General features: G+C 41.5%; 1 pseudogene; it reads right to left on the bottom strand.

Annotated features, from left to right (window-relative positions):
* Window positions 1-7,281: 7,281 nt before the first annotated feature.
* On the bottom strand, window positions 7,282-10,743 carry LOC147888323 (pentatricopeptide repeat-containing protein DOT4, chloroplastic pseudogene; annotated as a pseudogene).
* Between the last annotated feature and the right edge of the window lie 3,896 nt (window positions 10,744-14,639).

Below are 14,639 nucleotides of genomic sequence, written 5' to 3'. Positions count from 1 at the left end.
TTATTGAGATGTGTGGCTGATTTCTTGCCCTCATAGATAGACATAAGCATAGTCCATATAATAAAATGTTTGTGTCAAATGCATAACTTTGGCAAACAGTGTATTCTTTAGACATGCTAACAAAATGTCTATCGTTTTGGCATTCACCTCATTATACACATATTTCTCTACTTATATGCCATTATGTGCTAGAGTAGGCACTTTTCCATCAACAAATTCCATGACTTCCATGCCATTATGAGATTCTCTATCTAGCATCTAGATGAGGAAGTTATTTCCATCAAACACCAAAGTATCTAGCACACAAAATTCTACCTCTCATGTCATCTTGATGATGACTCAAGCACTTCGGTTACACAAATATGCCTTGTGCACACTTGATAGTTCGTTTTCATTTCAGTCCTTTTGTGAGTCCCATGATTTGAAGGTCAACCTTGGTAAAACCAAGGTCATGATCTTCAATACATCTCCAACCATTATGCACCAGGAGCAGTTCATGCTTGACAGGTCGCTTGTTGAGATTTTCTTGTCATATACATACCTTGGGGTTATCTTCTCTGGACCTACCTTCACTATGAGACCAGCGATACAGGCCCGCCTGAGCAAGGGATATGCTTCATTGGCCAGATTAGAGAGGCAGTGCTTTTGCTCACACTTTTAGGATTCACGGACCAAGGGACTGCTGTTGGACTCCTTGGTCTGTCTAGCCGGGGATGTACGACAGCCCTTGTTAGGAGTCAGATCTGTCAGATATAGAGTGGGCTCGGGTGGAGCAGCCACAGGTTCTCATGGTATCATGGATGATCTGTGGTAAGCCGTCTGTCCCTCACCAGATTATTCAGGCTGAGTTTGGGTCATCCCCACTACAGCTGGATGCAATATTTTAGGTTATCACCTACCTATACTAGGTCAGGAGTTAAGGGGATTGCACTTCTGGATGCAACCATTTACCTTGGCTAGCATTGTCCTCTTCTATTGCACTTTCAGCATTAGGTGACCAGATATGCTGGTATGCACGCACAGAGATATTGTTTGAACGACTAGGGCTTCACACGGATAGACTCCCTCCCTTCTAGTATAGCATTGATGTGCCGTTCTCTCCTCTCTTGTCACACGAGGTCAACCAGATTATCCACAAGTATCTCTTACAGCTACACACATTCTGGACCTCATTGGGACTGAGCAAGCTTCCATTGAATCTCAACTTCTACATGGATCATTGCTTACACATCATAGAGGAGGGTTTCATTGACCCACGAGGATCATTAGGAAAAAAGGGAGCTCAAGAAAGAAAATAGCCCTCCACCAATCAAAGGAGGGCCAACGAAACGTTGAAATTTTTTAAAAAAGGAAAACAAAAGAAATGCGGTCGAGTTTGCATTCAATGAGGACACTTGAGCTACTTTATTATCTATGATGTACAGTGCAGAATTTTGTATTTTTGACACCACCATCACGTTCGAAGCGGGCCAAAACCTATCAAATCGCTTTCATTTATACAGGTTGCTTTTCGAGCCTTTTTGGCCTTTTTCGAATCTCTGGGAGCTTGTTTTCGACATTTCAAAAGCCTTCTCAAGGGTTTTTGCCCACTCCAGACACGCCGGTGGTGTCAGAAATACCAAATTCTGCACCGTACGTCAGTGGGGTTATGTCATATTTTATTATTTTAGAGGAAAGAAAAATGAAGAATTCATGAATTTCTTTTAGGGCCCCTAAATGAGCTCCCTTTTTTCCTAATGACATGCAGATCCACTTACCCCACTCATTGAGGATCTCTATTGGGCAATTTCGGGTCTCTTCACATAGACTATGCATTGAGAGTGGCAGGGTAGAGGGTCTATCTTGGGAGAATCACATATGCACATTATGTCACATACAGGAGGTCAAGTCGGAGCTAAGTTGCATTAATTCGGGCGTTTTTTTTTTAAATTCAAAAAACGGCTCAAATACACATTTTTTACGATTTAAACGTTTCAAACGTTTTTCGAATAACTTATTCGTACGAATAACACAGTTTATTCGTACGAATAAATGTAGTATAAACATGCAACCACTGCCATTTTGGTATTCATATGAATACATCCACCTTTCTTCCTTGCCACCCTCAGCCACTTGCTTGCCAGCCCTGCTACCTCCTGCTTGCTTACCTACTACCTCTGCTTACTTACAATACCTACCAGCTCTCTTCATAGGTACCTTACTGCACCATTCTTGTGTTGCAAACTTTCGTTAGTAATTAATGTTTATTTTGTTTTGTTTTGTTTAGGACTGGCACTCATCTCTCTTAGGAGAGTTGTGTGTTGCAATCTTTTTAAATTATTTAATATTTATTTTGTATTTTATTTTAGTGTGTAGACAGGCTAGCACTCATCTCTCTTGCGAGAGTTGTGTGCTGCAGTCTGTTTTTGTCGTGTGTTGTAGTTTCAATTTTAATATAAATAATTATTTTTTACCTGAGGTTGGCTCTCATCTCTCTTAAGAGAGTTGTGTGTTGCAGTCTCAGTTTGTATAAAAATGTTTGTTTGTAGGAACTCTTGGGTTGGCACTCATCTCTCTTAAGAGAGTTGTGTGTTGCAGTCCAAGCTTAGTGATGTTTTCATAGATGCATATTCTGGCACTCATCTCTCCCTTGAGAGTTGTATGTTGCAGTCTAAGTTTAGAGATGTTTTCAAGCACACTTAGTCTGGCACTCATCTATCCCTTGATAGTTGTGTGTTGCAGTCTAAGTTAGATATCATGCGATGTACTCTTAGACACTTAGTTTGGCACTCAACTGTCCCTTGATAGTTGCATGTTGCAGTCTAAGCTAGATATCATGCGATGTGCTCTTAGACAGTTAGTCTGGCACTCAATTGTCCCTTGATAGTTGTGTGTTGCAGTCTAAGTTAGATCTATATCATGCGATGTGCTCTTAGACACTTAGTCTGGCACTCAACTATCCCTTGATAGTTGTGTGTTGTAGTTGAAGCCTAGTATTAGATGGTGAAGTCCATGGTTAGGGTTATACCTCAGTCATTTTTTGTGCAGGTTACATGCTTATTTTTGTGTTTGATTTTATGTAGTCTGTTACATAATGTGAGATTGAGTTGAGAGGTTATGTGTAGGTCATTTCTTAGACTGCTTGCATTGTTAATTGTTATGGCTTAATGAGTTTCTTATTGCACATGGTACTGAATTCTTTTTTGAATTCTATGTTATAGCTTACTACATATAAGATGGCTCACGCAGGTGAGAAGAGGAAGTTTCAGTAACCTGATCTTACTAAGATTCAAAGGAAGATGCTGAAAAATGAGAATATACACTTCTTAATTAATGTCGATCAAGACATCATTGAGACAGCTTTCAACAATGGTGAAAGCGGTGTACATAATTTGGTGAGGACAATGGTAGAGCGTGGAGGGAGGACCTTGCGTGACCAATTTCCAGATGTATATACAGTAGAGTCTATAGACCAGTATTTGCACCACTTTGCATTGGAGGGTCAATGATGCCTCGGTCAAATAGATTGAGACATAAACTCCTGTGACAGAAGTGGGAGGGTTCTACTGTAGATGCCATGGTTACGTACATTACCATGCCCCTAGTCACATGCCACATTGCACCCACCGCAGCCACAAGTACCACTGCAGCCACGCCACGCATATGCACCAGTGCATCGACCACAGCATGTCTTTCCCCGTATCCCTTTTTCCCAAGATCTTCTATACCCAGAAGTAGTTTCTCCTTCCGGTCCGCATCTCCCACCACATGCACCCCCACATTTCACCACATCTTTTGCTTCTCCTTCAACCATCGCATCAACCTCAACGCTCACATCTTGCTGACTTAGACAATTTCTTATCAGGGTCAGATTAACTACTTTCTTCACTTTCTCTAAATACAATTTGCATAACGGAAGAACATCAGACAGAGTGCATAAGCAAGCTTTAATGCCACTGCCTATTCCAAGAAAATGTTGCTTGATGCGAGTAGAACCGCCCGTGAACTTCTGTCCACAACATTCACGCTGCACAAAAGAGACCGAGGCATGTACTTTTTGTATCTCCATCACATATGACCAAATCTTGCCGTGCACCATGCTTTTGAAGTTGCAAAAAAAACAAAATGCAAGAAAATTAATTTACATATGCAATAAAAACATACTGCAATACACATTTTGTCGAAAACAACACATATCCTTTAAAAAACACTTTCAAGAATGCAATATATTAATTGTCATTCATTCACGTTCTATTGGAAGAATATGAAATATTCATTTAAAAGAAAGTGTAAGAACGAGTGATAAAAATTAAGAGACATGGATTCATTTCTATTGAAAGAATACACTCAAACTGTAAATCATTCATTCACATTCTATTGAAAGAATATTAACTATTCTTTCATAAGAAAGTGTAAGAATGAGTAATGAAAATTGGGAGACATGGATTCATCTCTAATGAAAGAACACTCAAACTATAAATTCAGATTCTATTGAAAGAATATTAAATATTCATTCAAAAGAAAGTATAAGAGTGAGTAATAAAAATTGAGAGACATTGATTCATTTCTATTGAAAGATATACTCAAATTAAAAATCATTCATTCACATTCTATTAAAAGAATATTACATATTTATTCAAAAGAAAGTGAAAGAATGAGTAATAAAAATAAAGAGACATGGATTCATTTTTATTCAAAGAATATACTCAAATTGAAAATCATTCATTTACATTCTATTGAAAGAATATTAAATATTCATTCAAAAGAAAGTGTAAGGAGACAAGTGTTCTAATAACCTTTAAAACTTTAAATTCATACACCTTTAAAACTCTTTGTATTCTTTCACATTCTATTGAAAGAATATTAAATATCCATTCAAAAAAAGTGTGAGAATACAAACACAAAATAAAATCATATTTCTCACAAGAGATCTAAGGAACTCAATAAGGAGATCCTAGAACTCCCACATACAAAAATTCTCACAAGAGATCTAAGAAACTCAAGAAGGAGATCCTAGAAGTCCCATAAACAAATTTCATAGACACAAAAACAAACACATTTCTCACAAGAGATCTAAAGAACTCAACAAGGAGATCCTAGAACTCCCACAAATAAATTTTCTCACAAAAGATCTAAGGAACTCAACAAAGAGATCCTAGAACTCCCATGTATAAAAAATTTCTTACAAGAGATCGAAGGAACTCAACAAGGAGATCTTAGAACTCCCACAAACAAATTTCATAGACACAAAAACAAGTACATTTCCCACAAGAGATCTAAGGAACTCAACAAGGAGATCCTAAAACTCCCACAAATAAATTTTTCTCACAAAAGATCTAAGGAACTCAACAAGGAGATCCTAGAACTCCCACAAACAAATTTCATAGACATAAAAACACCAAGAGCACATTTCTCACAAGAGATCCAAGGAACTCAACAAGGAGATCCTAGAACTCCCACAAACAAATTTCAGACACAAAAACACCTAAGACTCTTTTCTCACAAAAGATCGAAGAAACTCAATAAAGAGAACCTAGAACTTGGGACTCCCACATACAAAGGCACAAAGACCAAAACCACAAATCTCACAAGAGATCTTAGGAACTCAAAATGAGATGCTAAAGCTCCCTAACACAAAATCCATCTTATTTCAGACCTTCTAGATTGCTTTCACAACCTTGAAGGACCTTTCTTCTTCTTTTCCTTGTTTGATCTCTTATGCTCGACTGGGAAACCAAGCGTGAGATAAGAGACATTGGCAAACAGTGACCTTATATATAGATATGTAGCCACATATTCGTCCTAATACAGGTTTATTCATACGAATACGTATTTGTAGAATATAAAGGAATGATGTGTCGATTTATGTAAAAAACATGACATGTTTGCTTTTTTACCTGATTTTTTCTTTCATTCGAATCATTTGATCGATTTTTTGAATCACGAATTTGAATTTTTCTACTTAGAGTCGGAGGAGCATTTCATTTTCAGGTGCCCAATATACTATGAGATCTGAGGACGCTAGCACTTGTCAACTCAACACCACCATGGTGGCAAGACCTTGTGTCACTTTTGTCCTTCTTAGCACTTTCTTACTGCTTTCTCAACAAACAACATAGAAAAACGACCATAGAAACAACATAGATGGTTGCAAGCTAGCTCACTACCCAACCATGACTTTTGCGAGAAAAAGATTCGAGAACTGAGACGTGTCCTCCGAGCCACGAGCTGAGCTGTTGACACATCACCCAACCATCCTACCATCCCATACCACCAGGTGGTGCCCCAGGGCCTTAGATCATCCATTGGGTCTTGAAAGTTGGGCTACACTAGGAAGTAGGTGCAGGTCCGCAACATGATCCAAGATCCAAACGAGTAAGAAAGAGCTAAGCTTACTCGACTTGCGCACTGAAAACTAAATCCCTACTCTCCTTATATAGGCTCGAGCGTAGTGCAACTAAAAATAGCAAAACCCTATTTTGAACCCTAATCCATCTATGCCCTTGTAACTCAGAGTCTTCATCCATAAAATGAAGACCATGTATGCATGCAAAGGCCTGGAAGAAGAATTTCTTAATAATCTCCTATACCTAACGTGGAATGTTAGGGAAGGTTTTCAAAAAGGGAGACCATTTTAAATGAGTAGTTAGTAAGAAATGTTTAGTAATAAGGTATCAAATAGTGCATAGTATTTGTTACACGAGATATATTATTATTATTTGTTATTTATTTCTTTACACGAGATATAATAATATTATTTGTTATTTATTTCTTTCTTATTTCTTTACACAAGATATATTATTAAAAAAGGTAGATATACATATTTTAAATGGTGAAATCCAATGTCTTTAGGTCACAGGTAGTTGGAGCTTTAAGCACATTCAAGAATGCATAGTTATGACCTCTTGTTACCTACCCATCTCACTTGGGATGTCACCCTATACAAGAAAATCCACGCATCTTCTAATATCCCCAACATCCATAGAAGCCATTCACTCCCTAAAGCTATTATATCTTGAAGATGAAAACATTTTAAACAGTGGTGAAATATATTTGATTCATCACAAAAGTCATTGACTCAATGATGTTTTTATATATCTAGATCAATCAAGCACGACAACTAAGTATGACAAGCCTCCCCAAGCTTGATGAGCTAGTCTTGTGCACCTAAAGCGCACGTCAGATTTGTCGTCCCATCCACTAGCTGTCCCACCAAGACCGAAGGATGGAGAGGAGTCACGAACAGGCCACTTGAGGTAGAAGACAGCTTAAATGTCCTATTTCCACTCCCTTACCCCCTGCTGCTCCTCACAATCTCAAGGATTCTTGTTTTTATTGTTTGAAGCTCTGATGCCAATGTAGTGGGCAAGGTGCTTAAGATACTTTCTCACTAACTGTGCCACAGTGAGGGAGCATGGAATGCTGACTGGAGAGAGAGAGAGAGAGAGAGAGCTATGGACATTGCTTGGAAGACATCACATGAGGGATTCTGCTAACAACTAAATTCATTTCTCATGCTGGGGCCTGGCAATCACCAGCAATACCCCTCTGTATAACTGTTGGTCCACTCGTCAAGGAGGGCATGAGTCTGAGTCCCCACTGAAGGGTTAGGCTCACTGCTCATGACTGATGGCTATACTCTAGAGGCTAGAACTGACGCCATGAGAGGAGGGTCAGCGGAGAACAGGCACAGACTGCTAACACCCCACTGGATGCTGATCTGGCTGATACGACCCTGGTAGACCCTGACTGAACTACAGCTCACATGCCCCGACTTGCCATGTGGCAGTCAGGTACTTCTTTACCTCGTCTGCCTGCTGCAGAGCCATGTGGCAGGTCTAGATTGGCTGCCGACCTGTACCAGTCTCTCTATCTGCACCTGTGCCTGCTCTGGACCTGCTGTACCTCTCTGCAGGCTGCCATACAGCCTGCACGGACTGCTGCTGCTGGCTGCACAGTTGTTCTGTCATCGCTCTGCTGTCCTGTTGCTGCTGTGGGTTGCAGAGCTACCAGCAAGGCAACCATGCCATGGGCTGCAGATGCCCATGACAGAATTCAACCAACCTCAGTCCCAAATCTTCCTGTCTTCTTCTATGCTTGTTCTTTCACTCTCATTGCCTCAATCTCTCCTCATCCTCCTGCACTTGGGCACCTGCATGGACGTGTTTCAACAAGACATACACTACATCATCTTCTTCATCCAGCCGGACTGCGTATTCAAAGGCTCGTCTTCCAAGCTCCACATTACTCCACTTTCGACAAGCACCCAACACAGAAGTCCAGGTCACAACATTAGGTTGGAAAGGCATCTTCTCCACTAGCCCTACCGCCTCATCTAATTGGCCTGCACGGCTAAGGAGATCAACCATGCAAGTGTGGTGCTCAATAGTTGGAGTGATGCCATAGATTTTGCTCATGGTCTCAAAGTAATTATAGCCCTTATCCACTAGACCTGCATGACAGCACACAGTGAGAATACTGAGAAATGTGACCCCGTCTGGCTTTATACCTTCGTCTCTCATTCTCTCAAGCATATAGAAAACACTTTCACTTTCTCCTAGCTGGGCATATCCTGCAATAAGTGCAGTCCACAAGACTGCATTTCGAACTGGTAGCTTGTCAAACGCTTCTTGTGCTTTTGTGAGCATGCCACATTTGGCATACGTGTCAACCAAGGTGTTGCCAACAAAAGAATCTCTTTCCAATCCCTGTCTGGCAATCTCGGCATGTATTTCTTGTCCCATGTCTATGGCTCCTATGCTGCCACAAGCTCTCAAGCTGCACGCAAATGTGCAGGCATTGGGAGAGACTCCCTCGAAGAGCATCTGTTTGAAACAGAGCAGTGCTTCCTCACCAAGACCATGTTCCTCATATGCTGAAATTAGTATGTTCCAAGAAACCACATCTTGAACTGGCAGCTTGTCAAACACTTCCCGTGCTTTTGCAAGCAAACCGTTTTTTGCATACATGTCAACCACAGTGTTGCCAACAAAAGGATCACTTTCAAATTCCTTTTTGGTAATCTCAGCATGTATCTCTTGGCCCTTGTCTATGGCTCCTATGCTGCAACAAGCTTTCAGGCTGCAAACAAATGTGAAAGCATCCGGTGAGACGCCTTCCAATTGCATCTGTTCATAACAATTCAGCGCTTCCGCACCAAGACCATGTTCAGCATATCCTGCTATTAGTGCAGTCCACGAGATTACATTTCGAACTTGCAGCTTGTCAAAGACTTCCCGTGCTTTTGCAAGCGATCCACATTTGGCATACATGTCAACCAAGGTGTTGCCCATGAAAGGCTCCCTTTCCAATTCCTGTCTGGCAATCTCAGCATGTACTAAACTTCCCTTGTCTATGGCTCCTAAGCTGCCACAAGCTTTCAAGCTGCAAACATATGTGACAGCATTAGGAGAGACACCCTCCAGTTGCATCTGTTTGAGACAGTCTAGTGCTTCCTCAACAAGGCCATGTTCACCATATCCTGCAATCAGTGCAGTCCATGAGACTACATCTCGAACTGGCAGCTTGTCAAACACTTCTCGTGCCTTTGCAAGTGAGCCACATTTGGCATACATGTCGACTAAGGTGCTGCCAACAAAAGAAGCTTTTTCCAATTTCTGTCTGGAAATCTCAGCATGTATCTCTAGGCCTCGTTCTAAATCTTTCAGCTTACCACAAGCCTTTAGAAGGGCTACAAACGTATACTTGCTAGGATGTACAGAACCCACTTGCATTTTGTGGTACAAGTTGAGGGCATGTTGTAAATCGCCACATTCCGTAAAACCCATGATGAGAGAAGTCCAAGAATACTCGTTCCAATCAACCAACCTGTTCAAAACCTGCTTAGCATCACACATGCCTCCACACTCCACCAACATTGGGATAAGGTAGTTCCCAAGAGATCTATGAGATTCCATCCCACTTCTACACATGTAGGCATGCAAGCGCTTGGCATAAGGTAGATTTTTCTTTTTTCTGCACTTCTGCAAGATGCATATAAAGTTCTCAACAGAAGGCAGCTGGGGCATCCGCTCCAAAGAAGTGAGAGCCTCCTCTAAGCTCAGCATATCCAAACCACAATTCTCTCGCAGTCATTGTGCTGTAGATGCATTCACATGTACTCCTGACCTGGAGCTGACCTTGAAATTGCTGCCATTCTCTAGTGGCTCCTCCACTAAAAGGTGGTCTTTCCTGTTTGGCTGGGCCTGACCACTGGATGCTTTAGCTCGGTGCATTCGCTTGCTTAAGGACTCCTTTTTCTCACGCATTTTGTCGAACCCAACCTGGACTGTACTAGTCGTCACTCTTTTCGAAGCCCAAGCAAATCCGCACAACAGACCCTGAAGACTAAGCCGACATAACCCAATACTTCTAAGACTTTAGCTTAGCAAATCGTGTTGGTTATTCGTGAAATATTCCCGCTATCTGGGAAGCAACCCACGAAAGTGAACCAATAGCCAGAAGTACTCGAGATTGAAAAGCTCGACGTCTGCTTTGTATAGCTGAAAACAGACGTTTGGGGTACTGCAAAAACATGTCTCCTGTGTTGTTAATGCAGAAAGTTCCATGCAAGAACGGCGTGACGTGAGTAACGCTACCACTTCTCCTAGGGCGCAGCTTAAGCGAAGATAATGAGGAAGCGGTGGCGCATGCAAACTCCAAGGAATAGGGAGCGAGGACGCACCCCACGAGGCCGTGGTGTGGTGTGAGGGGTGCATCTCGTTGTGCAGATTTGTTTTGTTTTGAGTGCAGGTCAGACCCTTCAGGTGAAGTAAACATTGTTTTGGTTTGGCCGAGGAGAGAGAGGGGGGGGGGGGGAGTGAGTGGCAAGAAACTCTAAAGAAAGAGAAAATTAGTAAGTTCTTATTGTGTGAATCAACATGCCTTCTAGTGTGGCACAACACAGTCAATAAATCAAATGTGAAACAAAAGAGAATGCTCCACACAAACTATCGTGAACACTCAAAAAAGTCTTTTTGCCTATTGGATAGAATTTTTAAAGTGATGATGACCCATTGGTCCGGCCAAAGGACCTCTCATCACAACATGCTTAAGATGTCTCAACCATCCAAGAGGTACGCTTGATTAATTTCAACCAAGGGCCTTGGGCATGGGTATCGGTTGCCTTATGGACTCTTATAGACCTCACTAGTCAAGTATAGAGCACTCCCATGTTTTTGTGCACAAGTAATAGGATAAAATTTATAGTTGACGGAGGTCCCAAACACGAATGGTGCTCAAAAAAGGGACATGCAGGAGAGGATGGAGGTTCCTAGAGGACCATCGAATCCATCACATTCCCATAAGTAGGAATCATTCACCCCTCGAAGGGGGAGTCGACTAAACTTCATGATGAGAATGAATACCTAGGAGCAGTGGAAGGTGGTGGGTTGTAAAGGCAAGACCAAGATTGAGGATCTGTGTGTTGGAGCAAAAGACTCTCCTCGTCCACCGGAAGGCCAAGAGCAAGGGGTGCTTGTCATGGAGGAAGTGCAAGGAACCAATGACGATCAAGAGGAATCACCTGACACGATACGAAGAAGAGAGTCCTAGAGGAGAGGCCTCAGGCGACTAAAAACACCGAGTAGATTCTGTAAGACAGGTTGCAGTCAAAAGGTGTCTCTAAAAGAATTAAGAATATAGCAAGAGCTACTGGAGATAAGGAAAATAGATTCAACTTTCTCAGGGACGCATACAAAGCCATTGCCCAACTCAAGAGGTAAGGAATTGTTGCCTCAAATCGTGATGGTCTCATGGAACATACGAGGATGCTGTGATAAGTCCAAATAGAAGGGATGCATCGCTACCATCAGGAGATGGAATCCAAATGTGGTAGTTCTTCAGGAGATCAAATATGGACAAGATGATGGAGTGTGGCTTGCCTTTCGAAATTACACTTTTGTGAATTCACAAGTCCAAGGTAAGGGAGGTCTAGTGGTCATGTCCAGGTTGGGAGGTAGAGAGGTCTTTGGGGATCCAACAAGTCGGTATCCAGCTATTACTTTGTTGGCTACGGGTTTTGCACTCAATGTGCTAGGGGTATATGCCCGAAATGATGCATCATCTGGAACTGGGTGTTGGTTACGTGAAATAGGTTGATTAATGGCAAGAAGTGGATTCTCGTAGGAGATTGGAATATGACCTTGTTTGCTGAAGATAAATCGTTGTTAGGGGTTTGTCTGGTTTTGAATTAGAGGCATGGGAGGAGCTTTGCCTGGATAGGGGTTTAGTAGATGCTGTTGATATAGACAGAGAGAGTATGAGTGGTTTTACATGGACTAATAAAAGGAAGGGGATTGACTTCAATGCAAGCAGGCTAGATAGTTTATATTTCTCTAATGAGGGGTGGTGGATCTCACCACCCATGGGGTGAGGAGTACATCTAGATTTATGTATATCGAATCATTTACCAATGATGTGGAATTTCATTCTTGCAGGATCTGTTGGGAGATCTCTTGACTTACCATACAAGTTTGATAAGAATTGTTGCAAGTGGAAGGATTTGTCCAGGGAATTGCTAAGCTTTAGAATTGTGAAGCAGATATTTCCCTCAATCCCATTGCATGATGGGATAAGGCTATCAGGGTAGTAGTTATGACTTCAAAACAATCGGAGAAACTCATAAAGATGGAAAAGAGATGCCTCAATGACTCTCTAGTGGAATGTAGAGCTTCAATGATGGAGGCTATTTCTCTAGACACAGAATATGCTATTTTAACCACATTTTCAGTGGAAATTGAAGATTCCATTAGAGACCCAGAGATGGAGAGAGTTGAAAAAGCAAGGATTCAAAGCAGGCTCCTGTGGCTATCTTTAGGTCTTCCCTTCTAAGTTCTTCTCCTAAGCTGTCAAGCACAAGCGAGAAATGGAGTCAATTGATAGTTTAGAAGATCAAAATGGTAACTTGATGAGATTGAGTTCTTGCACCTAGCTGATGTTTTTAAGTGGGAGCTTAAAAACATCTAAGTGACTACCCTTCTAAGTTCTTCCAAGCTGTCAAGCATAAGCGCGCAGTGGAGTCAATTGATAGTATAGAAGATCGGAATGGTAACTTGGTGAGACTGAGTTCTGGCATCTAGCTATTATTTTAAAGCAGAAGCTTTCTAACATTGTGGGTTCATCTGGAGAGGTCTCTATGGAGTGGATGCATTGTCTTGAAGAGATGTTCTCAGGGTTGGAGCATCAGGTTTTTGCTAGTCAAAGGATGGGCTTGGTATGTCCCTTTTTGAAGAAAGAATTATGGGAGTCTCTAGATATGCTGAAGTTTGACAAAGCCCCAAGTCCAAATGGGCTGACGGTAGAATTCTATGTGTCCTTTTGGAAGCTTATCAAGAGGGATTTTGTGGATATGGCCAATTGGGCGATGTAGCAAGGAGGCCTCTTGGAAGATGTCAATGTTGGCTTAATCAAATTGTTCCCTAATAGGCATAATAGGTTGAAGGTCAGGGACTAGAGACCAATCACCATGTTGAATACCTCCTATAAAATTATTGCAAAGGCCATGGCCTATCAAATTCAGGATATCTACATGAATGTAGTAGACAGAGAGCAAAATTGGTTTATCAAAGGCAGTGACATTTATGAGAATGTGTTAAATGTATCAACTGCACTGGAATTTGCCAAAGTTTTGGGTTAGAAGCATATATTGATGGGGTTTGAATTCGATCAGGCCTATGATTGGGTCTGATGATTGTATGCTTGCATTGCTTAAGCAGCTGGGCTTTGGAGATGACTTTTGCAAAATGGAGAATGCCTTATTGCCTACTGCTTCAGATGTCTTGTGCATGAATGGAGGGGTGGTAGGACAATTCTCTCTACAAAGATCGACTAGGCAAGCATTCCCTCTGGCTCCCCTACTATTTGCTATATGTACAGTCTCTCTAATCTACATGATCAAACAAGAGGTTAATAAGGGACGTATCAAGGGGTTACAGTTCCCCTCTTGAGATTAGTTCTACCGGCAATTGTTTGTGAACAATATGGCTGCCCTTACCTTGGAATCTCAAGAAAGCAAAGAGAATCTCTATGTGATTTCACAAAAATTCTGTGATGCATTGGGGTCAATTTGTGGTTGGTCGAAACCTTTGGTCTACGAACAATCTCTAATCCACACCAACTTGGGATGGATGCCATGCCTATGAAATAGGTAGAGAAGAGAATTGTGGTAAGGTACTTGGGTGCTCCACTGGGAATAGGCATTACACTGTGTCAAAGATTTGATTGGTTCCTAAAGAAGGTTTGGTTAAAGATAAGGGCCTGGCATGGTGTCACATTGGGATGGAATGCCAGGGTCTTAGTAATTAGGCATATGCTGGCTGCATCCACGACCTATTTAGCCATTACGTAGAGGTTTAAGAAGAGTTATTGGTAAGACATTGAAAAAATGTTAAGGTCATTTATCTGGGGAGGATTGATTAGCTAGGAAGTGGCATTACATTCCGTGGAAGGCTATAAAAGTTCCTAAAGCCATGGGGACTTTGGGGGTCCCTGATATTGACTTTCACAATATTGTTTTGCTTGGTAAATGGATCCCTAGGATATTTCTCTATGGTGCACAATAGGTGGAGTGCTATAGGTGGTTTCTATAGAATGCAAAAGGAAAAGGAGGTGGCACTTGGAAGGATATGATGTGGTACGATCAGCTATAATCGAGGTTTCCA

The sequence above is a fragment of the Dipteris shenzhenensis genome, chromosome 21, assembly GCF_047967505.1.
Source record: "Dipteris shenzhenensis isolate YYH24624 ecotype China chromosome 21, Dip_SZ_1.0, whole genome shotgun sequence".
In the NCBI taxonomy this organism is placed as follows: domain Eukaryota; kingdom Viridiplantae; phylum Streptophyta; class Polypodiopsida; order Gleicheniales; family Dipteridaceae; genus Dipteris; species Dipteris shenzhenensis.
Note: the sequence above shows the minus strand (reverse complement) of the source record. Positions and strands in the feature narration are given on the sequence as shown.